The sequence below is a fragment of the Acanthopagrus latus genome, unplaced genomic scaffold (assembly GCF_904848185.1).
Source record: "Acanthopagrus latus isolate v.2019 unplaced genomic scaffold, fAcaLat1.1, whole genome shotgun sequence".
NCBI lineage: Eukaryota > Metazoa > Chordata > Actinopteri > Spariformes > Sparidae > Acanthopagrus > Acanthopagrus latus.
Genome location: NW_023504052.1, coordinates 1 through 26,322, shown reverse-complemented (window position 1 = coordinate 26,322; position 26,322 = coordinate 1). Strand labels below are relative to the sequence as shown.

Below are 26,322 nucleotides of genomic sequence, written 5' to 3'. Positions count from 1 at the left end.
CCACCGCCAAGGACAAGGGCAGGCTGCAGCGTGTCATTCGGTCAGCAGAGAAGGTGATTGGCTGCAACCTCCCGTCTCTTCAGGACCTGTACACCTCCAGGACCCTGAGGCGTGCAGGAAAGATTGTTGCTGATCCCTCCCGTCCCGGTCACAAACTGTTTGAGACACTCCCCTCTGGCAGGAGGCTGCGGTCCATCAGGACCAAAACCTCACGCCACAAGAACAGTTTCTTCCCGTCTGCTGTCAGCCTTATCAACAAGGCCTGAATCCCCCCTGACACTCCTCACACTCCACCTCTACCACTGACTCTACTGTCACACTGACAGCACCATAACTTTATGCGTTACATTAACGCTCACCTTGAACATCCTGTTCATTTGCACATTTTCATTGCACATCATTCTTGTAATTGTTCACTGCCAGCCGGTCTGCTCCTTTTATCCTTTTACCCAAAAAACAGATTGTGTATATATATTTATATTGTATAGTTATATTTTCTACTTTTTAAAATAGTTTATGTTGTTAATTTGTTATATTTTCTATTCTTTAAATAGTTTATATTGTTAATTTGTTATATTTTCACTTAATAGTTATTTGATGCATGCACCAATATCACCACAACAAATTCCTCGTATGTGTAAAATCGTACTTGGCAATAAAGCTTTTTCTGATTCTGATTCTGATTGTTTTGTAGCTAAATGTCTTATTCAAATGTTCAAAAACGTGCATGTTTTGAAATAAAACAAATCTACCTGCATTTTTTAAATCTGATTATTTGTTTGCAAAAGTTAAAATGAAGCAATGCCTTCTGGGAATTTGAAGACTGAATCGAGTAGACCGTCTGCGTGCTTGTTGGAAGTTGGAGACTGGAAGTTGACTGAGATTAAGCTAGCAAAAGATGAATCGAGGCATCAAGAGACACAAGGGGGGAGCGGAGAAACAGGAACAAATCTAAGAGAGCACTGTTGGCTGAAGGTGAAAAATGCTGCAAACTGAGTTGTTTTTAAAATCAAGTGCAGCTTGAGCTAGCACTAGCGCTTATAATGCTAGCACTATTGTACACCAGGGACAAAGACAGGACAGTGAGGAATATGATCCAGAGGAAGAATAAAACAAGCAAGAGGAGGATGAAGACATAGACATGATAACTGCATGATGGTAAGACATGTTGTCCGTGGTTTATACAGAAATTCTTAAGCTGAATTTAATACCTTTTACTACCTTATTTAATACCTTCACAACATTTTTTAAAACCAACACGACTTTGAGCTGCAGACAGACAGACAGAGAGACCGAGAGATTCCAGTTGTGGATTTTTCAACATATCTTTTATATACAGAGTACTGAATCCATGGCTCTATTCGACAGTCTCCTACTATGTCAGGTAGAAGTGACAGTAAAACTGAAAACATGAGAAATGTCAACATAAATGAAGTAATATGACACAGCTCTCTGGTGCTTGGCTGGTTTGACCCGGCACATCATCCATGAATAAGAAAAGTAAAGCACTTTGGTGTCAGAGTGCACTTGAGAATCATTACTGCTGTAACACTGTAACAAAGGATGAATATCTGAAATTAACTTACAAACAGATCTCAGTTCCTTAATGTGGAGATTCAACATCATTAACCACTTCAACATCATGGGGGGGGCTTACAAGTGCCTCAACTGTGTGGCCTTTTCCTCTATTATTTTGTCCAGTTCGGGCCAGTTCAGCTTTTTTGTCTTTAGATCTTCTGCGAAGAGTGTTAGACTTTGTAATTAGCTCGTCCATCTTCGTTCCTGCCTTTCCCTCAGACATCCACACGCTGTTTCAGTGGTCGAAAGGACACAAATTCTTCACCACTGCCCTCAACAGAGAGGAAGGATGTGAACTGCTGAATGATGACATCACCTACCTACAATGTTGACAGGAAAATTAAGATACAATTATTCACACCATTATTACATTCCATTCTTCAACATCCATTTGACAAAATACATACAACACAGCATCACATAATAGTATCCACATAGATCTACAAGTTCATTTAATTTGGCAAAAGCAAAGACACTTTCATGCTCAGGGTAAAAAGGCAGAAAATCCCAAATTAAACCTCTAGCACAAGTTCTTAAGCAATTTGCATAACCTATCTGTCCCTATACAATACTTTCTTACCAGCTGGAATGCCACCTGCCAACTGCTTTCCCTGGATGAACGTTTGCACTATACTCTTCATCTGTGTGATGCACCACTCAGGATCTCCAAACATGCAATCTGCCTGACCACAGCGGATTTCAGGGGACATTTCTCTTGCAGCTTCCTAACCACCTTAACCAGGCACTGCAAACATTCTCGCCTGAAGGTGAGCACTGAAATTTCACCTATCTTGCATCCAAGGAGCATTAAGGAACATGCACATTAGTGATTTGACAGAAATGTTTACTTTTTAAATCTAAATCTTAGTAAACTTATGATGATATTAGAAATACTGTACTGAACATACATTGCTGGTTGATTTGTGCAGGCATCACAATACACATATACACCTCTAAAAAGCCAAACCCAATAACCTACAACAAAATTACCTTGATGGCTCAGCACCCAGGCCTATGTCAAGATTTCTAAGGGAGACCCAGTTCTCCTCCTCAGACACCTCGATGTTGGTCAGCTGCAGGGGGGTTCGGTCCTGTAGGAGCTCCCGTTTCACCGCTGCAGTAAACTCTTATAAGGACAACTAGCAGTTAGTGACCAAGTCCTTCCTATCAATTGATACAGGTTAATCAAATTCTAATTAATTGATCAAAATCTTGACAGTGATAATTACCATCAAGAGCTCAGTTAAATCTTTGGCCAAAAAGGGCAACACTGGCTTGTCCGTTTGGTATCTGGTTAGAAGGAGTTAAAGCTTCTTGATATGGCAAGAAAAAACTCCAGTTTTGGGATGATTAGAGGATCCCCTTGTGCTGCCAAGATGGTGTTGTATGAGGCCGTGCTGAGTTTTAGGACCTTCTTCTTCTCTGCAGCATCCACGTATGTTTGAAGCATGGGCCAAACTGCTATTGCTCTCTCTACCACTGGCACATTGTCGACCCATCTATGGCCGCAGAAAGAGAACCTGGTGAGGTTGGTGAACTCCTCTCTGTGGAATAAAAAGTGCATCCCTCGCAGGAGGTTTTCAAGTTGCCATGCTGTGAAGCCCGCCTTCATTGCATTGTGGAGGGTATGCAGCTCCCAACACTAATGACTTGAGCACCTCCATGTAGCTCAGCATGCTCCTTTTGAAGAAGATCCATCAGCTTAAAATTTACATTTGGCCCATCCATTCCAACCGACAGAAGCTGCCTCATATTCAGTTGTGCGACACATTCCTGTGAACTGTCGTGAAATAGCAATTTATTGTTGAAATGAACTGTATTTAGTATCCAGATAGTTATATATGCTTCAACATTGAGCATTCAGACAATCTTAGCCTACAATTATGGCGTTACATTTTCCTAAAGCAGAACGTGAGCCAGGTGTTGGGCTACATGTGACACATATGTGAGATAGGCCATTGATCAAACCTGATGCTAAAACATAGTTCAGTCAGCTGGTTTGTTAGAATAGTAGCCTAAATCATCTAAGGCTCCCTAATGGTGATACTCTTTAGTTTATGATTAGGTTAATAATCGTTAAATATATACAATAAAATCTTTCAAACAACATTCCTATAATTAATCCATGCTCAGACTTCTGATTAAGCATCACAGTAAGGTTACTTACACTTCACAAACCATGCTACTATTTAGATCAGGGATGGGGAACCTCCGGCCTCCGGGCCGTATACGGCCCGCGAGACAGTTTGGTCCTGCCCGCGAGGCAATCCGTAAATACATTCACAAAAAATTATTTCAGTTACTTAATAAGTTATTTCAAATGTGCAATTAAATGCCCCCGGGGCGGGTGTCTGTCTCTCCGGGCCATGACCAAGGTTATTGAACACAACATCAGCGTAACGGTCATCGCGTGTCACCTCATCGCGTTGTGTCCTCAGTGACTGACAGGTACCAACAATGAGAGGAGACTCACGTCAGCTAAACGGGAGATGGCGAGTAAGAAAAGAAAAGTTGGTGCTGAGTTTCGCTCTTTCAAGGATAAATAGACGAATGAATTCTTCTTAGTGAAAGTGAAAGGCAGGTCCTTGTGCCTGGTTTGTGGGGACACTTCAGCAGTAATGGAAACTCAAACCTTGAGCGTCATTATAGCGTGAAACATGCAAAACTGTATGCGTTGAAAGGACAAGTGCGCATGGATAAAGTTGCCACTCGCCGAGGTTTGATTGGCCAGCAAGCAGTTTTATCCAAACCGTGAGCAGACCAGGACAATGTGACGCAGGCTAGCTGGAAACCTCATGCCGAAGGTGAATTTGTAAAGCGCCTCGCTGCCGCTGTGGAGCTGCACACGCCAGAAAAAATGGAGCTGTTCCAAAGAGTCAGTTTATCTCAGAGAACCGTCTCAGACTGACATGGCACAAGACACTGAGAAATCATTGAAGGATTCTGCAAGAGATTTCCAGTTCTTCTTTTCAAAACTTACTCTTGCAAAGACTCGGCTCTGCTCGAGACTGACTGACCCAAACCTTGGGTGTAGGAGGTTTCATGAGTACCTCTGTGGGCGAAATGTAACCGTGGAGTCAGACCACAAACCACTGGAGGCCATAAGCCGAAAACCACTAGCCCTTGCACCACCACGTTTACAGCGCATGATGCTGGCACTGCAGAAATATAGCATCACTCTCATGCACAAGCCGGGCAAGGAAATCCTGGTGGCCGACAAATTGTCCAGGAAGTCCATGGATGATGAGGACAGCTCACTATCTGAAGCTATGGAGACTCAGATACACACAGTGATCAGTGCAGCACCTGTAAGTGCAGACAGGATGAACGACATCAGAACAGCATCTAGTCAAGACGAGCAACTGTCCACTCTCAAGCAGGTCATCTGGCCAGGCTGGCCGGAGACCAGAAAAAGGTGTCACCCACATGTCAGTGAGTATTGGAACCACCGTGATGAAATCACTGAGGCTGATGGCATCCTTCTAAAAGGTGAGAAGATAATCATTCCACACAGCCTCAGACCTCACATGCTACGCTGCATACACACTGGACACTTTGGAGTGGAGAAAAGTAAGCACAGAGCACGGGACGTTATGTTTTGGCCAGGTGTGAGTCAGCAGATAGAGGATATGGTTAAACAACGTGACATCTGCCAAACACACTGCAGCGCCAACACAAAGATGGACTCAAATCACCAGCTCAAATCCTGAAGAGTCGCAGGCTACCCTGCCCAACACAACTCAACATCTACGACCTCAGGTAACCCCCCAGGACACTGTAAGAGCAAGGAGAGAGAGCTGCCAACAGCAGCAAAAAGGGCACTACAGCAGATCTACAAAACCCCTATCACTACTACATGCCAGGGCACCCATCCCTTTCCAGCAAGGAGATGGCACATGGAAACCAGCAACAGTCACTCAACCAGCTGAAACACCACGTAGCTACCACACCAGAACTGGCAATGGAACCGACGTCATCTGATCAGCTCCACACACCTGTCACATAGCAGCCAGAGATCAGTGAGGACGACACTGGACAAGACGCAGAAAATGACCAGCAACAGCCTGTGTCTGTGAGTGAGCCAGATCACTCTGGGCCTTATCGTACCAGATATGGCCATGTGATTAAGCCAAGGAAAGCCTTTGACTTATAAACTTTCTTTAAAAAAATGTTGAATATTGCATTTTGAATGAAAATCAGTTTGAATATGTGTTTAAATGAAAATGAATGAATTTTAACTTGTGTTTTGAAAAAAATGTTCCTGCAAGAATATTAATTATTTTTTAAACTTATTTGAACAAAAAAATGTTTGCACTCTGGAACACTTAAGACAGCAGCATACTGTGTTATTTGATGTTCTAGACGGACTGTCAAAGTATTTTATTGTTTGTCACTTGCATAAGCATAGCTTATTTTTTCTGTTGAAGGGAGATGTAATATTCCATGATGTTCCATGTATGCTCTTATTCTGAAACTGGAGCACCAGAGTAGAATGTAACAAATATATGTCTATGGTTACTGTTGCCTAGGGAACAGAAAATAAAAAAGTAGTGGAGCTACAGACAGCTACAAAGTGGTAGTGAACATATCTGGTTTGTCGTACAGGATAGATTATTAACACATCGTGAGTAGTCTATCGCAACATAAGTCAAAAATATCACAGCAAAGAAAAACTGAAGAAAGAAACAAGTGATAAAAATACAATATAAATAAGGCATTACTCAAACATATTATCTCTCAGCCTCAGAGTGCCATCTCTCACTTATCTATTGTCAGCCACTTTGCAAAATGACCTCCAACTCCTTCCATGTTGCCATGTGGGTATTGTGCTGCTATCTATCCTCATGAACCCTCGGGTGGTGGTGGGGGCGTGGTGGTAGGCACCAACCTACTTTCTTTTACCGGCTTGACCTGGCTGACGTGAAATGTGGGATGCACACGCAGGGACCGACGCAAACATAGACGAACCGCTGCAGGTCCAACCTTCCTGGTGACTGGGAATGGCCCTACGAAACGAGGCGCCAGTTTCTTAGAAGTCACATTGAGGTTGAGGTCCTTAGCTGATAGCCAAACCTTTTGCCCGGGCTGGTAATCAGGAGCTGGGCGTCTTCTCCGATCGGCATACTTCTTCACCCGATCTCCCTGCCGGATGAGAACCTGTCTGGCAGCTGCCCAGATGCGGCGATATCGTTGGATCATGGCATATGCTGAGGGAACCGAGACTTCCTTCTCATTGTCTGGAAAGAGAGGTGGTGAATAACCGAAAGCACAATGAAATGGAGAGAGACCAGTAGCAGAAGTGGGTAGTGAATTATGGGCATACTCAACCCAGACCAGGTGTTTGCTCCATGTCGAGGGGTTCTGGTGGACCACGCAACGGAAGCCGGTTTCCAATTGTTGGTTTAGTCGTTCGGTCTGGCCGTTAGCCTCTGGGTGGTACCCTGATGTCAGGCTCGCTGTGGCCCCGATCAGCTTGCAGAATTCCTTCCAGAATTTGGATACGAATTGGGGCCCCCGGTCCGATACAATGTCCTTTGGGAATCCGTGGACTCGAAAAACTTGCGTCATCATGACTTCTGCTGCTTCTTTGGCTGATGGTAGTTTCGGGAGTGCAATGAAACATACCATCTTAGTGAATCGATCCACCACTGTGAGTACGGTGGTGTTTCCTTGAGAGACCGGGAGCCCAGTGACGAAGTCCAGGGAGATGTCCGACCAGGGTCTGGATGGGATGGGTAGTGGTTGTAAGAGTCCTGATCGGGCCTTGGATGACGATTTGTTACGAGCACAGACCGAACACGCCTCTATGTACTCCCGGACCTCCGACTCCATTGCTGGCCACCAAAATCTCCAGGAGATGACGTACATGGTTCGTTTGACCCCCGGATGGCATGAAAGCAGCGAGGTGTGAGCCCAATGAATCACCTGTGACTGTAGCTCTGCGGGAACAAATAGACGGTTGTCTGGACAGCCACGAGGCGATGGGGCTCCACCATTTGTGTGCTTTACCTGGTTTTCTATAGGCCAGGTCACCGCTCCTACCACACAGTTCAGTGGCAGGATAGGTTCGGTTTGCTTGGCCCTTGGCTCGGGATCAAAGAGTCTGGATAGCACATCGGGTTTCACGTTTTTGGATCCCGGCCTGTAAGACAAGGTAAAAGAGAAGCGGTTAAAGAACAGCGCCCACCTGGCCTGGCGAGAATTCATCTTTTGGCCTCTTAATAAATTCCAGATTTTTATGATCAGTCCAGACAATGAAAGGTATCTCAGCCCCCTCTAGCCAATGTCGCCATTCTTCCACGCTAGTTTCACTGCCAGCAGTTCCGATTGCCACGTCCGTAATTCCGCTCTGCTGCAGATAGTCGTTGGGACAGGAACGCGCAGGGGTGCATCTTACCATCCTTCTCAGATCTTTGGGGACAGTACCTGCTCCAACTCCGTCATTAGAGGCGTCCTACCTCCACCACGTATTGTCTCTGGGGGTCCGGTACCGGTGAGGATAGGAGCTGTGGTGAAGCAGTGATTTAGCTTCCTGGAATGCTTTTCGGCCAGCCGGATTCCAAGCAAACGGGACCTGGGTGGAGGTAAGAGCACAGAGAGGAGCAGCTGTTGAGCTAAAACCTCTGACAAACCGCCTGTAAAAGTAGCAAAATACCAAGGACATTGCTGCCACCCTTATCTCGCGGGCTGATCTGGGGTAGGGCCTATTCGGCTCACAGCGGCTAACTTTAGCCGGATCCATCTGAACTCTTCCAGGGCTACAATGAAGCCCAGGAACGAGACAGTCTCGGCATGAAAAACACTCTTTTCTGCTTTAACGTACAAATCGTGTTGAAGCAATCTTTCGAGGACTTGTGTTACATGGATCTGATGGGAAGCAAGATCGGGTGAGTATATCAGAATGTCATCCAATAACATAGACAAACTGGTCAAGAAGTCTCTGAGTACGTCATTTATCATGGCTTGAAAAACAGCGGGTGCATTAGTCAGCCCGAAAGGCATAACACAATATTCGTAATGTCCACTCGGGTGTTGAAACCTGTCTTCCACTCGTCTCCCTCCCGGATTCTGATCAGGTGATAGGCGTTACGAAGATCTAATTTGGTGAATATTTTGGCTTGCTGCAACTGGTCGAAGACAGAAGTCATCAGAGGGAGCGGGTATCGATTCTTGACAGTGATATCGTTCAATGAACTATAGTCAATACGGCGAGCGAGCCATCCTTCTTACCCACGAAAAAGAAGCCCGGCTCCTGCCGGTGAGATGAGGGCGAATGAGTCCGGCTTCAGAGATGCGGTGATGTATTCGTTCATGGCCTTCTTCTTGGGTCCGGATATGGAGTAAAGTCGCCCCTTCGGAATGGTTAGATCCAGGAAATCAGTTCAATGGCGCAGTCATATGGGCGGTGAGGAGCAGAGACAATGCTTTAGCATTGTTAAAAACTTCTTTTAGATGGTGGTAACAGCTTGGAACGGCGGTCAGGTCCGGATATTCGGCTTCTGGACAGGATTGGTGGAGAATAAGTTAATTTCTGCAACTGGTTCTGAAATGCAGTGTTCGGTGCAATCCTCCCCCCACCCTCTGATCTGGCCACTCTTCCAGTCTATGTGGGGATTATGAAGAAAAAGCCAAGGCTGCCCCAGAATCAGAGAGTGAGAGGTGGAGGTGAATAAATGGAATTGGATATCTCATGATGATGACAAATGGACAGTTTAACCGGGTTGCTTATGTGCGTGATGACAAAAATATCAGTTCCGTTCAGGGATCGTGCACGAATAGGCCTGGCTAGAGGCTGGTAGTCAATGTAGCTTCTTGGCTAGGTTATAGTCCATTAAACTTTCATCCGCTCCTGAGTCAATCAAATTCATGTCTATGCGAATTAATGGTACTGGAGTGAGAACACGAACAGCAGACTTGCAACTGGTTGGAACTCACCCCCTGGATCCGTTTGACTGGCAAGAGTTGACGAGGTGACCCATTTCTCCGCAATAAAGCATCTACCCTCTTGTGTCTTTTCTCTGCCTTTCCTCCAAGGATATGCGAGCTCTTCCCAATTGCATGGGTTCCTCTTCGGTGGGGAGAAGACTTTCTGGAGACGCCGGTGCGGCGTCGGCCATTTTGATCCTTGGAGCGTTTGGGGTTCCCTGTCGCCTCGTCTACCTTCACGGTGCCTTCTTAGTTGAGTGCGTCGGTTGTCCGTGCGAATGGCGAGAGCGATGAGTGCGTCCAGATCGGTGGGTAAATCCAAGGGACGAGCAGATCTTGAATTTCAATCGATAACCCCTTTAGGAAGGTATCACTAAAGAGCAGCATCGTTCACCCACTTTCCGCAGCCAAAGTGTGAAAATGAATGCATAATCACAAACCGAGTCTTTACCTTGCTTCAGGTGTGCTGAGTTCTTGCGCCTTCTCCCTGCTAGAACTCACGGGGTCGAAAGTCTTTTTTCAGCGCCGTCTGGAAGCCATCTATGACTCGCATTACTGTTGAATTTCGACTCCATTCGGCCGAAAGCCAAGCTTTAGCTCTCCCAGTTAGATGTGACATCTGAACGCCACCTTAGCTCGGTCGGTCAAAAAGGCTTGTGGCGTTAATTCAAAATGAATTGAGCAGTCAATTAGAAAAGATTGACAAAGTCCAGGGCTCACGGCGTACTTAGTGGGAGAAGCTAGTTTGGCATGGAGCTCCTCCAGTTGCCGCTTATACTTCCGGGATGCTGGAGGAGGCGGAGTCGGAGGTGAAGGGGCTTTGGCGAGAGAGCTGTCCCAGCATTTCCTGATCTGAGACGAGAGTTGCCCCATGTTAACAGCCATGGCGGTCGGAATTCCTCCTGGCGAGTTAGACGAGCTTCCTGGATCCGCAACAGTTCTGAGAGTCGCCCCGCTTCTGCTGAGTCCATAGCTGGCCTAAGTATACTGACAGACTTGGACAGAAAATAGGACTCAGATGCAGAGTGGGCGAAAGTACAATCAAATTTTATTAATCTGATTTTGGTATTCTCCAGGAAGAATGAAAACAAAACGACTATGAAAATTCTCAGAAGACAAACAAGACGAACAACATACAACATGAAATAACAAAAGGCGCTCCCGAGGAGGAATCTACTCTATTCTAGAAAAATTCTTAGATATAAATAATTACAAAATAAAACTCTCCGAAGAGGAAACAACAGGCTATGAAATATAGCTGCTCTGCGTTATCAAAGTTAATCAACAAAAAAATCTCTCACAACGAGGAAAAACAAAGGCTATGAAAATTCAAACTTCAAAACTCAAAACTCCTGACCAGAAAGGGGAAGACAGAGACTTTATACACATGAGGGAGGGGAACACAGGTGGAAACATCAGGAATCAGGGATGACGTCAGACCAATGACACAGGAGAAAGGGTAAGTGACCTGAAACGAGAGGAGAGTTACTTTCAAAATAAAACAGGAAGTTCACAAGACAGATCCCAAGACAAGGACAACCTCACCGCGATGTGACAGGCTTATGTGAAACATGACTGGAAACCTACTACTTTTCTGCCATTAATTGAAGCACTCCCCTCCTGACTATAACTGCGCCCATGTTGCTCGGGCCTCTAAACAAGGGGGAGGTGTTTGCTGTAATCTACAAATCTATTTTCAGTTTAAGCTGCGACCAGGATATTAAATTTACTTCATTTGAGGCTCTGGTTTTAAAAACCATCTTCATCAAAATACTAACAGCCTTATCCAGGGAACAGGTGTTCACCTGGTTGTACTGTACAGACCTCTTACTTTCAGTTCCTAGAAAAATTCAGTGAATTTATTGCAGATCTTGTCTCGCTCAGATAAAATCTTAATTATTGGGGATTTCAGTATCCACTTAACAAGCCAGTCCAGCCCCAACACCTGCAGGAGGTCAAAGGTTGTATAGTTCTTAGGGCCCAGATCTCCTTTGGTTCAGCCAGACGAACTTTTTTTTCCTCTCAAGCTTGAAGGCTGAACATTTTGTCATTGATCCTGCACTCCGCGGGGGCCAGTCCTGTGGGGGTTTGAAGCCTCTTAGCCTATTCACTTGCCCTTTAGGGTCGCTGCATTTTATCTTTATGTCATATATATATATAAATAATATAAATAATATATATATATATATATATGTTTATATTTATATTTATATTTATATTTATATTTATATTTATATTTATATTTATATATGACAGTCCTAAAAGGCCCCTTGAAAAAAAAAATGAATATCATCAGGTTTAATAAGCATTTTTCTTCTGGGGGACCTGCAGGCAGGACACTGTGGGTCCACAGAGTCACACTGAGGGCCAATAGAAATCTTTGCAGACAACTCCAATGCATTTTAAATAAATGGCCGCCTGTGCCTAAGATTCATATTGTTAGGGTCTAATAATGATAAACTGGATGATATTGAAATATTGGCCTCCAGAGTCTTGATTAAGTGCCCCCTGGTGCCCAAAAATGCAACTACCACAAATAAATGCATACCTGGATACTGGCACTGCGATATTGGCTTACTGGGAAAATGGCCCCAATACACATGAATGGATGGCATGCCCAACATATTAAATAATCTGAAAAGATGTTAACTTTTAGGTAGAGCCAGGTAAAAAAGGCCAACTTTTCAATATAAGATTCTGACAATACCTACAACAAAAGTTGAAATTTTCCAACTTTGTGGGGGTGACATCTGCCAAAGTGTGAGATGGTTGGGTTTAGGTCCATTCCCAGGGTGGTTGAGGTCAGTAAACATGGCCAGGTCAGGCTGTATGTACAATGTCAATGGACATTACCTAGCACCACCGATGCCACGTCAAGGCAAAGTGTGGGGGGTTAGGGCTCGTGAATCCCTCACCCCCAAAAGAAACCCATCGTTTCCTCCCAAAATTTTGTGCCTGATGGGTGTTGGGGTTTTGGCTATAGGGAGAGGGGGGGAGAGGGATAAAGGGTGTGGGGATTATTGTTTTTTTAGGGAAGGGGATGTTTAAAGCCAGCATTTCAGTTCATCTGGAGTCTATAGATACCTGTAAAAAAGTTTGGGCTCACCCTGGTGTTCATGGCTGTGTGACATGTTCAGGATCATTATACACAATTTTTTTTTCTACCACTGAATGAAAATACAGATTTATAATTATAGCTGCTGTGCAGTGATGGTTCGGGTCCGGGCTGTTTTTGGCAAATGCAGGCAATTCTGAGCAACAAACAGGAGAATAGGAAGACAAGACAGTTGACAACAGTGTTCATTTGTGACCACTTCAGGCTTGAACTCACCACTTCTGGAACCAAAGACTGTCATCTATCACTCTGAGCTAATTGACAAGTGGCAACACAACAGTGGCTTCACAAATTGAGTAAGCAATTCACTGTTGAAAATCTGAAAATACACACATTGCATCATGGCAGGCTGCCAGCTCTCATTCAGCTTTGGTACTAAAAACTACCAGAAGTACAGCAGGATCTTTTCCTATGCGTTCCTATGTTTGCCACAGAGCCGTAGTCACGTGACCGGTGCGCTGTATGCTGGTTATTAGAGCATCAGAATGTCCTCTACGTTGCATTCATTATGACTTGGAAAAACGATCACTAAAGCTGGGTTAAGGTAAAGATTTATAAGCAATTAAATTAATTACATTTTTTGCCAAAAGAAATACTAGCTTCATTACAGCCCAATTTAATTAGTTGATAGTTAACATAACACATTCATGAGATAGTGTTGATATTGTAAGCCTCAGTATGACGATATTATAATGTCAGCGTGTACGAAATAAATGAGTTTAATTTTCAAGATTTCTCCGTCGATCATTATTGATTATTATTATTAGGTTTGCGGTGCTGCGTCACAGGGGGGAAACATTACCTCTATTTTAATGTCTTATCCATTTTTATTATGTGTTACATTAACAGTAATCATCACTATTTATTAAGCTCAACAAACAAAGTGAAACACAGATGTGAGTGGAAATTGGTTTGGTTAGTTTCATGGTTGTTTCGTCCAAAAGTCACAAGGTGGCGCTGTTGAGTTGATGATGCGTGGATCTACGCTGCCGGCTGAAAACACGTCATCCATCTTAGAGGTGAGCACACCTTCATCTTTTGACATTAAGTACAGTTCAAACTAAACTCTGACATTAACCAGTCTTGACTAGTCTGGACTGGTTCTGCCTGCAACAGTAGTACGAAACCAACGTTAGCAGCACAGCGCTGACTGTTAGCTAAGAGCTAAAGCTAACAGCACAGACAAGCTTACCTTTAACTAGCATTAGCAATGAAGCTAAATAAAGTTAGCACATGGTTAAAGTTTGCCTTTGTATGCTCAGTTGTCGCTCTCAGCAAGTTAGGTTTAACCATCAACTATAATATTTACTGTAGGCAAATGATATTTTATCATAACATTACAAGAATCTCCTACATTTTCTATGATATCTTATTGTGTTTTTATTTATCGTAGCTGTTTCTCACACATTTGTAGAACATAAAACATCCAGGATATCAAAAAGTCAGTAATGTTGCCAACTGCTAATGTCAGGAATAATTTGATATTTTTGGTGAAATACAATATCTATAGGAACCTGACATGTCTCACTATGAGGCCGATATGATCCTACTCAATATTTGCAATCAGTGTTTATTATTGCGTATTTTTCTGTCTGTCTCTCTTTAAATCATATTAATTGAAACAGTAGATTCGTTTTTTCTTGAGAGTAATAAACTGACCCTGTATGCATGGTCTAGTGATGAAGGCTAATGTTGTTTGTTTTCCATTTCAGCAGAATGCCAGGATCCACAATGAAAACTTGCATATCTTGCAAGCAACACGTCTGTCTTTGTGGGGCACAGCAGCCCATGAAAAAAAAAATCATCAAGGCAAAGAACAAGGCTACGAAGGAATGGGGAGAGGAGCTGAAGAAAGGGGGCAATATTGCCAAACTTTTTGATGCTGCACGGATTCTGGTAAGCTGTAGTTCTTCTGGTTCAGTATTGATGCACCAACCAACTTGCACACGAATGATACCAGCTCGACATCACAGCCAGTCAATTTAATGTATCGAGAAATTTGACAGTATGAACACCATATAGAATTTGAGGAAAACATATGGTAAATAGGAAGTAACTTGTTACTTGTGAACGCCCCAATTCTCCAGATTTGCACCAAACTAAACATGTCTTTGAACAACAATAGCTGTGAGGTCTGTGAAGTTTTGAGTCATTTGGCTTCATTTGGCTACTCTTACAAAATCTGGATTTCTCAAGAACACATATTTTCTTGCACCTCGTAAGTTATTCATTTGATTCCCAGCAAAGTGTTATGCAGTGTCTGTTTTGGCACTTATGAATAGGCAGTAATGCAAAAAATGTTGTTGAATGACTCAGTATCTGTTGATTATTCTCTTTTGCCCCACTGCACACTAGACCCTGCACCTGCACCCTCTCCCTCCTCCTCACTTGGACTTCCACGACCCTCTGCTTCATCCCAGCCCCCCATGACCAAGCCTCTACCCCTAAGCTGTGCTCGACACGAAAGCAAACAGGTAAGACTTCATGAGAAACACCTGCAAGAGACAAGATACTTTATGGACTGGAATGTGTGCCCAGTAGTTTCTTTTCCAATATGGATGTTGCACCCTGATGATAGAACAAAGAATAATCCATTTTGCCAGGTTTCATACAAGATTCACGGAAGTTTGAGTTCGTAATAAAGAGGGCATTATAATTATTTTGGATCTTGTTTTTGTGAATATTTTCGCCATAACAACTTGAGATACTTGGTCACCTACAAAATGCTACCACTTCTTGTTTTTTAAGTTTCTGTCACCTTTACATGATACAGTAAAGTGTCTTAACTGTTTTATTTATTGTTTATTTTCTCTATCCCCACCATACACTAGACCCTGTGCCTGCACCCAGTATTGTGTCCCAGACCCCTCCTGAACCAACTCCCCTGCCCTCTGCTTCGCCCCATCCCCCTAAGCTGTGCTCTGCACTCAAGCAAATAGGTAAGACTTCCAGGTCTGAGCCTTCCTCTGCCCTCTGCATAATTCTCCAAATACTAAAACAGATGGCAAGATGCTGAGGAGGGATTGCACTGGACATCCACAGTAGCGGGCTTGGTGCTGTGTGATGTGGGAGGAAAGAAGACACTGACCAGACAGTGTGACCCACTGATCAGTGCTCACTGTAGGCAAACAGAGCAGGTAGTCAGAACTGACCAGCAATGAACAGCTGCTGTCAGTCTGCACTGGAAACACGAGAGTCTGCTGGAGCTTTACCAGAGTCTCGAGTTCACATCAAGAGGCTGTGTGTCTCTACTACAATCACAAAACTTAATTCACAGTGCTATTTTCACACACATTTTGCCTTTAACAAATACTGCTCCTCCTGCTATTTGGATCTTGCACTAGTCCATGTTATAATTTTGTTTTGTTCTGATGAATTGGTCAGCTATATTTGAAAGTATAGTTTGCCACTGACTAGGGGAAACAAATTCAGTAGATCAAAAACTGCAGCAAAAGTGATCATTTGACTTCTGAATTAAACCATTTTACACCAATTGATGTAAAGTAGCCTTGGGAGAGTTAAATAGTATAACCTTGAATAAACATTTAATAACCTCCTTTTATAGGCTGTGTCCTAGGCATCTTCTTTATTTGCCCCTCACCTCCCCAGGTCGTAGTAACAGACCCAATCCAGTCAACCTAGCAGGTAATATTGCATCTGTATTACGTATATTTAACCCTTTTTTCTGATATCCATCACTTTTTCACTCAAGTTAAGCCAAATGTAGATATGGTATTTTGCCTTGATGTGATCAATTGCAGTCCCAATATGTCTGTCCTTTTGACCAGTTAATGATATGCTGGCAACATTATCCATTATTGATAAGGTTTGTTATTATACGTGTCCTGACTATTACAGTTTGTTGTAGTGCAGATACAAGCTGAGAGAGGTCATCTGGAAAGACTGTTGTGACAAACACAAATCATCACAGTGGTACCTCACCCCCCCATGTCTTTGCCACAGTGAAATGAAATTCATATTCATGACAATCTGACAATATTCCAGAATCGTGTCACAAAGGACTCGAAATGCAAGTTGTTTTTGTTTTTAATTGAATACTGTACATTTTTGTCTAGCAGTACAGGGAGGAGCAACATGTATCATGAATACAGTATGTGTTACAGTAAATATGGGAAAACATTGAACTGGGTACATCTGTGGACTCCATGCTTACAGTGCAACAACCACTGTGCTGAAAGAATAGAGAATGGCAGAATATTTTGTACTAAAATGTCAAGACATGGAGCTGAATCAAGACTGCAAGATACCCATATAAACTGGTTTGACTTAACCTGAAAAAAGTTACACTTTAATGTTTAATTCAGCTGATTGATGTTCACATTCCTGAACCAGACTGGAAATACATGGAATGCAGTCTATAATGTCAGCTGTTAGGATTGTTATAATACCTGTTAAAAGTGCTTATGAATGTTTTGTCTGATGCATTTTGGCTATTGGCTATTTTTCAGGGAATGCTGGAGGTCAAAGTGAAGTGGGTGCCATGCCCTCAGTGGTATGTATGTAGCTTCATCATACACATCATTTTGTGCTTGCCTGTTCGATGCAGGGTAGCTGTGAAAGTATACAGGGTCCAAGTATAGTTCAGTTACAGTTCAGTGCAACATTCATAAACACCAGACCTATAATGACATTCCTCTGACAATCTGATGCATGGATGGTTAAATGCACTGCATTTACTGCATGTCGCTCTTTTTTAGTCTTTGTAATTACTCAAAGCAGCATTCACCCATTTACTCATATTATCATACACTGGTGGCAGAGGATACCATGCAAGGTGCCACTAGACTGATGACCATCCACATACACACAGACACAATTTAGGGTGTCCTGCCCAAGATACTTCAACATGCAGCCTGCAGGGGTCTGGGATCATTCCCTCAACCTTCTTATTAGCTCTAACTCACACTCCTGTGTCCCAACACATCTTCACACACACACACACACACACATAGACATCAGCCTGTAAGAGAGGCTCTTGGAGCTATTTATTTGTCCTTACCATGACATTCAGTCCCGCAGGCACCCCTGACCTACTGGCAAGACAACCACATTGAATAATACTGATTTTAGTGGTTTTGCTTTCTTTGCTTGATTACCAGTTCATTCTCTGATTACTGAGTGAAAGCGGGACATCCAAATAACCCAATGAATGCCACTCATGTTTCTGTGCATATGTCAATACATGGAAGTCATTTATGATCTCTTGACACTGAATCAACTCGTACTAAAAAGAATTCTCCTGTTTTCCATCGTTTCTTTCTTGTAGCCACCTGAGATGGGCCGATTGGTGGGTGACACAAGATGACCTCACTTAGATGTCAAAGACTTTCCTTTAATGTGTTCTTCATTTTGTAATGTTCTGGTTTGTTCTTGCCATTAAAGTTGTGCTGCTGCAGGCTCATCTCTCTGCTTGAGTTCTTACCCTAGTATGTCTTAAGTGAAGAACATGGTTTAAAAAAATGAAGCTGACACATCACTTAGTTTCCTAATGAACAAGTTTGCCTTATTTCAGAAATCGGATGATTTAATGAGCATTTGTGTCTAAGCCCATCCTGGTTGGTAGGAGGGGACGAGAAGCAGGGGCTGAACTCACTCGATTGTATGCAGGAGTGTGATTGACTGTTTCCTGGCGAAAGGCAGGTCGGAGGAACCATCAACACTGATCAGACCTCACCAACACAGCCACAGCAACATTCACACAACCAGACAAGACGAAAGTCAAACCCAGTCGTAATACAAAAAGAAGGTTCGTATTAGTGGACGTGATGATTATCTGCAATTCAGTTCTCTAAGAGTGAAAGGAGTCCCTCATCCTTCATTGATTTGTGCTATGTCCTGTTAAGATTCAGTCATTTTTGAACAAGCTTCAACTCTCATATCAAGTTCATCTGTAGACCTACAGGAGATGTCTAAAGCTGACAGTGTGCACACAGGATACTAGGTACAATAATACCAACGCAATCCTGACCATAGAGGACCATTAAGTAGGATTGGGAAATGGACTAAATGTACTCAAAACGGCAGTCAATGTCAAGTCAATGTGCTTTTATAACTTCAAAGTTATGATATTTTATTGGGGCACAAGGTCAAATTAGGAGATATGTGTACAAAAGTGTGTACTGAGAGATATAGGTACCACAATCTAGAATAATCTTGATCATCTCAGATCATCCTGTCAGTCGGGGGATGGGAATACAGTGGCTCTAAACGTCCATACTGACTTAATGGGAAAACATTCATATAAAAAATGAGTTTGTTAATGGGGGAAAAATGGGTTTAAAATGATTCGGCAACGTGTGAATTCAGAACTTTCGGGGCTCATGACTTGGATCCATTTTTGTTGCTGTGGAGTGATAATGTGGTTTAAAGTTGGTTTAAATATAATGTGGCTTCCTAACGAGACGATGCACCGTACAGCTCAATCTATCAGATCGATTAATAACAAACGTGTGTTAGCTAAACGTTCCAGCTAGTGAACATACCCCAAGAGCGGCGGACAGCAGCATTGAATAGTATGAATATGGCGCTGACGGTACACAGCAATGACACAACAGAAATTAATAGAGCCTGTGTCCCCATTTTTCATGTAGCCTGTGAGCTTCTTTTTCCTTTTTAACATGCAAATAAACTCAAACTTTAGATGTTTTTAAAAAACAACAATATTTCTATCTTTCTAAATTAAGTGTCCTCAGTGCAGGAATGATGAGGCATGAATGGCTATTAATATTAGTTATTTATTTTTTATGTGAACCATGAAGAGACAATGAATAAACATTGAAAAAAGAGGTGGACAAAGTAGACAAGTCCATTTAATTGAGTCAGTGCATAGATACATACTACATACTGTACATCTGGTCAAACTTTGTGTTCCAAGTGCTTGTTTTTAAGTCTTCAAGCATTCTTTAATGTGTTGTTGCCACAATGCATTTGCACAAACTAATGACTCAGACAATCCAGTGAATGCACTGACTTCCCTGTAGAACCTATAGAATAAAACTGAGGACTTTGTAGCACATGCTACAAAGTTTGTGTGCTGTAAACAGAGCAAACATTTCAAACAATGTGAATCTTTCTTCATTTCAGAAACCTCAGCTGTGAAGAGATAAAGCCACACAGACATGCTTTGGTGAGGAATCTTCATCCAAGTTTGAATCAAACTTTTCAAATAAATAAATAACTAAAGAAATAAATGCAAGCACTTTAAACTTGACTGCTAGTGTAGGCATAGTTGACATGATTGGTAATTCTCTTGTGACAAACAGTTTATTGCCTATTCTTAGAAAAGAAAAGAAAATTCATCCACTGATTTCAAAACAGGCTCAAAGTACCATGAACCTTCATAGACAAGTCATGGGGTCAAAAGTACACTCAGGGTCTACAGTAAGTATTCAAGTGAATATACAGAGTTATGGTCCATCCCTGACTGGGATATACAGGGTGCTGGGATTGAACCAGCAAACCAAAACAAATAAACAATAAACATTCGACAAGATCACAGGCAGTGGCGCTACAGCATTACGCAGAATATCAAATATTTGCTGTAAATACTGGAATGTGATTTTTTGGAGTGATTTGATCTCAAGATGCATTAAAGACACATTAGGTGTATTCACAGCTGTCTGTACTTAGACCTGCCCACTAATAATAGTAATAATAATAACAATAATAGTAATAATAATAGTAATAATAAGTGCCAGACTCAGTTTCAATGGGCATGTCATTAGGAGTGTGTTGTCCTCTGGATTCTATTCCCCAACAGCACTGTCCAGTCCCTTTTTTATTTGGGAGAAAAAGAGAAGATAAACAGGAATTAGTTAAACACAAACCTGGAGCACTGCATTTGTCACAGAATAATCAAACAATGTCAATATCAATATCATGGCCTTAATTACCTGCATGTCCATGTCCTCCTCATCTGAGTAGCTCTCCACATCATTTGCTAGATCTTGCTCCTCAAACTGCTCTTCTCCCTCTTCAGGGTCCAGTGCAGACCCATCAAGTCCTGCTCTTACCACGTGCAAGTATTTATTTCTCACAGTGAAAAGGTGAGACTGCAGCTGAGACCTTCTTCTGTTGAACTCTGCCTGAAGACCTCGAAGTCCTTCTTCAGAGACGCTGCAGTGGCTACCTTCATAGTAATTAACAAAATATTAAAAAGTCTAAATTACATTGATATTTTTCTTCTTTGAAATACATGCAAGTTTCCTGTATGTTACACACATACATAGATCACATGATATCTTCCAGTGAGATGCATGTGAGATCTGTTTGAGTCCTGAAAACGGCATTAAAAAAATCAGCAAAACAGACAACTTAAATCTTTCTATGGAAGAAAAAAACAGCTTTGGGTAGATGAGTGTGTTCTGTTGATGTTTTTATTGTAACGGGTAATGGCTTACCCTCAGTGCTGACGGATAGACCTCTCAATGTCTGCTCCCTTCTCTTGAGGAACTCCCACTGTTGTTACTTCTGCAGCAAGGATCATCACCTCCTCCTCAGGTCTTCTTATGTGCATTGCCTTATCAAAAATATTTTTTTGGCAAGGAACTCCACACCATCTGGAAATGTAAAAAAAGAAGAAAAGAAAAATGAGGCCAGAACAAAAAGACTAATAAGCTGCCTCAGTCCCAGAGAAGTCTCCTCAGTTCTTGATCTCACTTGTAGCCGAGAATCATTACTGGCTGCAGGGGGTTCTTTACAGCACAGAGCAATGTTGAGTTATGCAAGAACATTGTACTGATTGATTTCTGTCATCAGAGAAGGCCCTTCAGAGACTGCTCTCTTTTACACGGACACCCTGATTAAAGTATATATAAAAAAAAACCACAGAAGAACACTGAAGTTACAGCGTACTGCAAATCAACAGATTATACAAGGAAATCAACATAACAGACAACACCAACTCAAAGAAAGAACATGCTCATAAATGACATTGCCATGGTCCATAACATTGACCGAACATGTTGCTTTGTGCAGAAACAGCAAAAATGCTTGTTTCAATTGTAATGCGGAAATGTTACATATTGTACGGAGTCTGATTAATGATACCTACCATGTTCAGCCCAGTCCCGGACATCTCTGACCCACTGTTCCACAGTCCCATCATTTGCAGACATCTCTCCCTTGAGGGTCTCTAGGCTCTGCCTCTCCCTCTCAGGATTCTGCTGTGTCTGTAGGAAAAGGAGGGATGGGGGAAATTAAACTTTAAAGAGTGACATTTGTCACTCATATAGCAATGTGGCTGCTTTTCTGAAAGAAGATGGTTACCTTACGAAATCTTGTGCACAAGGTTTTCCACATGTTCTCCATCTTTCTCTTATTCCAGTCCATAATCTGGACAGTTAGCATGTCTGTGCGTGCTGTTACAGACAAAAAAAGACAAAAATGATGCATGCCTAGCAGCTCCACTTAACAACAATGCCGTTAAAAGGCTCCACTAGTGTAACTGCTGTCAAGTCATGCTATCTATATGATTATTCTGCAAATAAAATATCAAATATGAAATATCGAAGCCTACAACCAACCTCCTTTGCCCATGAACTTTGTGAGTATGGCGGTCCTGGACAGGGAGGAATGAACCATTTCCACCTCCTCTCCCAGGTTATCTGACATTTCAGGAATATACAGTGCAGTCTATTAATCTGAGTTCAGGGAAACATGCATTGTTGTTTTGGCTCTGTAATCAAGCAGATTGGATTTGACAAGGAGAAATTACTGGCATCGAAACACAAGGGATGAGTAAAAAATACCTCACACTCGATGCCATGTGCTTTGGCATGGAGCACAGACAACAGAGCCTTCACGGTGGTGAGGTGACTGTACTCTGGGCAGGCTTCAGCAATTCTCTGGATGTAAGGCCAGTACTTGCATATTACGTCCATGCAGAAGAAGGCTGGTGGACTGGCTGTGATTGCCTTCTGCAGGAACATCACATACACAACGATCTCACCCCTGTGGGATTGCTTAACAGCATTGCATTAATTAAGCGTCACTTGATGAGCATTTGAAATAAATGGAACTGTAGTGAAAATACAAAGTGTTTTTATACTTGCCTGTACATATTCAGGGCCCGAAGGATAATGCCACGACGGCACACTGCTACTTTAGACCCTGGGGAAGAATTAAAAATTAAATTAATTTAATTTAACAATAATTCGGCCTTTTCTTCAATTCTGTATGCGTTATTAAATGTTATTACTGCTACTTTTCTCCCTATGAAAAAGCAAATCATTTTGTTTGGAAAACCTCCAGTGTGGACGCAGCCCAAAACAGTTAATAACATCATATTAAGTCTTAATTGCACAAGTCTAGCAGCTCGTCCAACTATGCATGCTGGTTAACTGTTGCAACTGCCATTTCCCTTGATGAGGACACAGGCATTTGGTCCCTGGACCATGGCTGCCCACTGCTTCTAAACAGGAAGGATGGGTTAATGTGAATTTCCCCCATTGTGGGACAATAAAGGAAGTCTTATCTTAAAATGTTTCCCATTAGCTATTTTCCTATCATTATAGATAAGATAAGATATTCCTTTATTAGTCCAACAACGGGGAAATTCACAGGGGCCAGAGTGTAAGCAAAGGGTGGAAAACAACGCACTACCACAAAATGTAAGACTGTGAAAAGGGAAAGCTCTAGATAACATACTTGCTCATCAAGGCTGGAACAAGCCCTCTTGCTTGTTGTCTCCTTTGCTGCGTTCAGCTGAGACCTGCCACAAACACCTTTACCTGGCAACTACAAAAAGGACAAAGTGAGGATGGTCACATTAATGTTTCATTTATTTAACAGCTTTGGGTGTAATTCTGCAGCATCAAACTGCAGAATGCAAGTAATTGTAAATAATAGTCAATGGTAGCTCTTACCTAAAATAAAATTTGACTTAAGGTATACAAAGTGTAATGAGAATATATTTCATTAAAAATAAATAAAACGTGCTCTTACATGCTTGGCCCTCTTTTGGAGGTCGTCCGCAAATACTGCAACCTCGTTATCCTTGCAGATGAGCACACCGTCAAAATAACCCCCTTCCTCAGAGCTAAAGATCAGACATGGAAATATAAATTGCAAGGATGATGCCAATCATTTCATGTTAGCATTGCTGAAGAATGAACATGTGCTCACTGGTGTAACAAATGAGAGCTGAGACATGGACATGCCTAGACCATGAAACATGAAATATACACTGACTGTCCACCCTTTTTGAAGCAGTAGTGCTTCCTGTTTCCATCCACAGACACAGCCAACATCTGAGGGGACAGGTTGTGCAGGCGAATGGTTGCTCTGAGCACAACTTGTCCACTTCGTAGGAGCTGATGACCCGCTCCATGAAGCTCTGGAAAAATGTGTCTGAGCAAACTTTACCAGTCTGTTGAAAGAATCATCAAAGACAAATTTACACTAACATGCAGAATTAAAAGGAGGGAATGGTAAATGTTGTGTACTGTAGGCCAGCCCACCCTGCCATACACTGTTGTTTGTGCTTCCAGCATTCTCATAAAGGTCAGGCGGGAAATCCCTGGAGCAGCCAACTTCATCTCCCGTAAAGCTTGAATCATAGCTACATCATAGATGGTATGGAAATGGATGGTGGCAGGCCAGTAGCCACTGACTTGGACATGGTACAGCCCTGGGGTCCAGCTGGCACAGCAGCCACCACATCACAGCTCTGGGAGGGTCAGATCATCTCGTCCTGGGGGAAAAAAGCATCCATTCATGTTATATTGGAGGGGGGTAAAACCATAGGGAAGTAGAGGTAATGGTATGGAGTTACCTTTCATGTTGATGAACACCACAGGCCTCCCAGCAATGACAGACACATTCTCTGGGGGGGAGTCACAAATCTGGTGTGGCATTTCCATTGGCAATATTCTAGCAACAAAAGGAAAAGAGAGGTTTAAAAATTCCAAAATTAGATAGGGGTCTTTTTTCAAGATGCCAAAAATAAATAGAGTTTTGTAAAGAAAATAAAAAGATTATATGTATATAGTACCGCATGTGTGGTGGGAATAGCCCCCTTCTGCAGCTTCTGTTGGTGGCAGAGGCATGTGGAAGCCATCAAAATGCCATTCCACATTAAGCATTATGGCAATGCTGAGATGTGCAGGCCTATAAATCGTATTCTACAGACTTGGATTGGTGGATCCCCACAGAAATCACACCACAATGCTTGATTGTTTGACCAGTCATGCCAAAACTCATGGGAATCTATAAGACAAAAAGATTATGATTTCTTACTGAGTCCTGCCTCTTCCTCATCAGGCATCTCCACTGATGTCCCCTCAGGAACACTGAGGTAAAGTCATCTGGGCCTTCCACCTGAAAAGATAAAGTTAAATGTGAAGGGTGCCAACAATGTTTATTCATAATGCCAGTTTGCTACTGGTTCCAGCAGCTCAGGAAATGAACAATTTACAGAGGAAAGATTTGCCAAACATGTCTGCTCTTTTTCAGCAAAACCTTGCTGAGCATTCAGAAAGTTAAATACATCCACAACTGAGAGCTACCCAGTATAATCACAATCTTCTTCTGTGGTAGTATTCATTGACCTTATTACAACAAAATGCTTAGTACGCTATGCAGAGTTGGATATAATAAACTAACCACGGGATTTGGATGAAGAGGACTTGATGGTCTGGGCAATAATGCTGCCATCTTTATCCCGCTTTCTCCATCAGATCTGGACTGGTGGTTTTGATCTTCTTTTGTTCACCTAAAAAGCACAATATAATTAAAGTAACGCAGGTAAACCATAAAGACTTCCTGCACAAGTAACTTCTTGAATGTTGCTATGCATTATAATATCTGATCCCCATGCATGGAACAGGATACTGAAGCTGTTACATTACCTGTGCAGGCTCGACTAGTGAGTTGAGATGCTCTGCCAGGCTCTGTGCCTTTCTGATCAGCTCCTTAAGGGTAGCCTCATCTGCTGCCATAGTGCCGAAACAGCAAAACTAAAAGATGCTCAATCCTCCATCTCTGATCTGTGGGGAAAGTGCACCCTATATGGTATAGACTTCTGTCCCAGCTTGCCTCTGATATTGTTGTTGACAAATGGTTGGCTCTTAAAAGAGCCGTTGGTTGTGTAAAGGAAGGTAGAGGGACTGAGAGATGAGAGAAACTGGTCATCTGTAAAACAGTAATAAAAGTAGAGTGAGAGCACAATCAAGAAAGCCTAGTCTAGTCACAATCAATAAAGTACATCTATCTATCTAAATTTGTCAAACTTTGTTATTGACAAAACTGATTGGTGTCAAGGCAATATAGCTCATTGCATTTCTGATTTACTAACACAGTTGCGTTCTTACCTGAAGCAGGAGAAGGTTGGCAATAAAAAAAGAAGAAGAAAAAACTGGTGGAAGTACATCAGCGACAGCAGAGTCCATAGTAACCACCATAGCAATGATGGAAACCTGAAAGAACGTAATAACTAACAAACGAAAGATCATATATTCACTGAAGGAGTAATATGAGAACAAAATGCAGATTTTTCACTAGGAATGTCATCAAAACGCACTTTAATGGCGAAATGGCCTTAAAATGCTGCATTATGCTGCATTTTCCACTATGAATGAAAGGAATGGAAGCCATTTTTCACTGCGGGAACTGCGCACTAGTGACTTTTGATATTCGTGGGATGCACGAAACATTTGTACATAACTTTTCGAACATTTCCATAG

The 26,322-nt window shown here is 42.4% G+C and overlaps 3 long non-coding RNA genes across 19 annotated transcripts; 1 reads left to right on the top strand and 2 right to left on the bottom strand.

Annotated features, from left to right (window-relative positions):
• The first annotated feature begins 827 nt into the window (after positions 1-827).
• LOC119015869 lies at positions 828-18,041 on the top strand. 13 transcript variants are annotated; one of them, XR_005073557.1, is made up of 10 exons: positions 844-975; positions 1,067-1,158; positions 1,798-2,345; positions 13,564-13,638; positions 14,332-14,515; positions 14,975-15,093; positions 15,451-15,558; positions 16,185-16,264; positions 17,089-17,132; positions 17,907-18,041. It is a non-coding gene; the product is annotated as an uncharacterized LOC119015869 (long non-coding RNA). The 13 variants fall into 13 exon arrangements; XR_005073556.1 differs by having other exon boundaries at positions 961-975; positions 2,162-2,345; XR_005073555.1 differs by having other exon boundaries at positions 828-1,158.
• Positions 18,042-19,354: 1,313 nt separating this feature from the next.
• On the bottom strand, positions 19,355-22,591 carry LOC119015867. The gene is made up of 7 exons (XR_005073546.1): positions 22,390-22,591; positions 22,165-22,245; positions 21,908-21,999; positions 21,693-21,810; positions 21,040-21,198; positions 20,533-20,768; positions 19,355-20,412 (listed from the first exon to the last, which is right to left on the bottom strand). It is a non-coding gene; the product is annotated as an uncharacterized LOC119015867 (long non-coding RNA).
• A 97-nt stretch (positions 22,592-22,688) lies between these two features.
• LOC119015868 lies at positions 22,689-26,067 on the bottom strand. 5 transcript variants are annotated; one of them, XR_005073549.1, is made up of 10 exons: positions 25,951-26,067; positions 25,489-25,771; positions 25,244-25,352; positions 24,878-24,958; positions 24,414-24,511; positions 24,100-24,332; positions 23,831-24,008; positions 23,585-23,678; positions 23,288-23,377; positions 22,689-22,750 (listed from the first exon to the last, which is right to left on the bottom strand). It is a non-coding gene; the product is annotated as an uncharacterized LOC119015868 (long non-coding RNA). The 5 variants fall into 5 exon arrangements; XR_005073551.1 differs by adding an exon at positions 24,633-24,668 and having other exon boundaries at positions 25,489-26,056; XR_005073548.1 differs by having other exon boundaries at positions 23,765-24,008; positions 25,489-26,056.
• Positions 26,068-26,322: the final 255 nt, after the last annotated feature.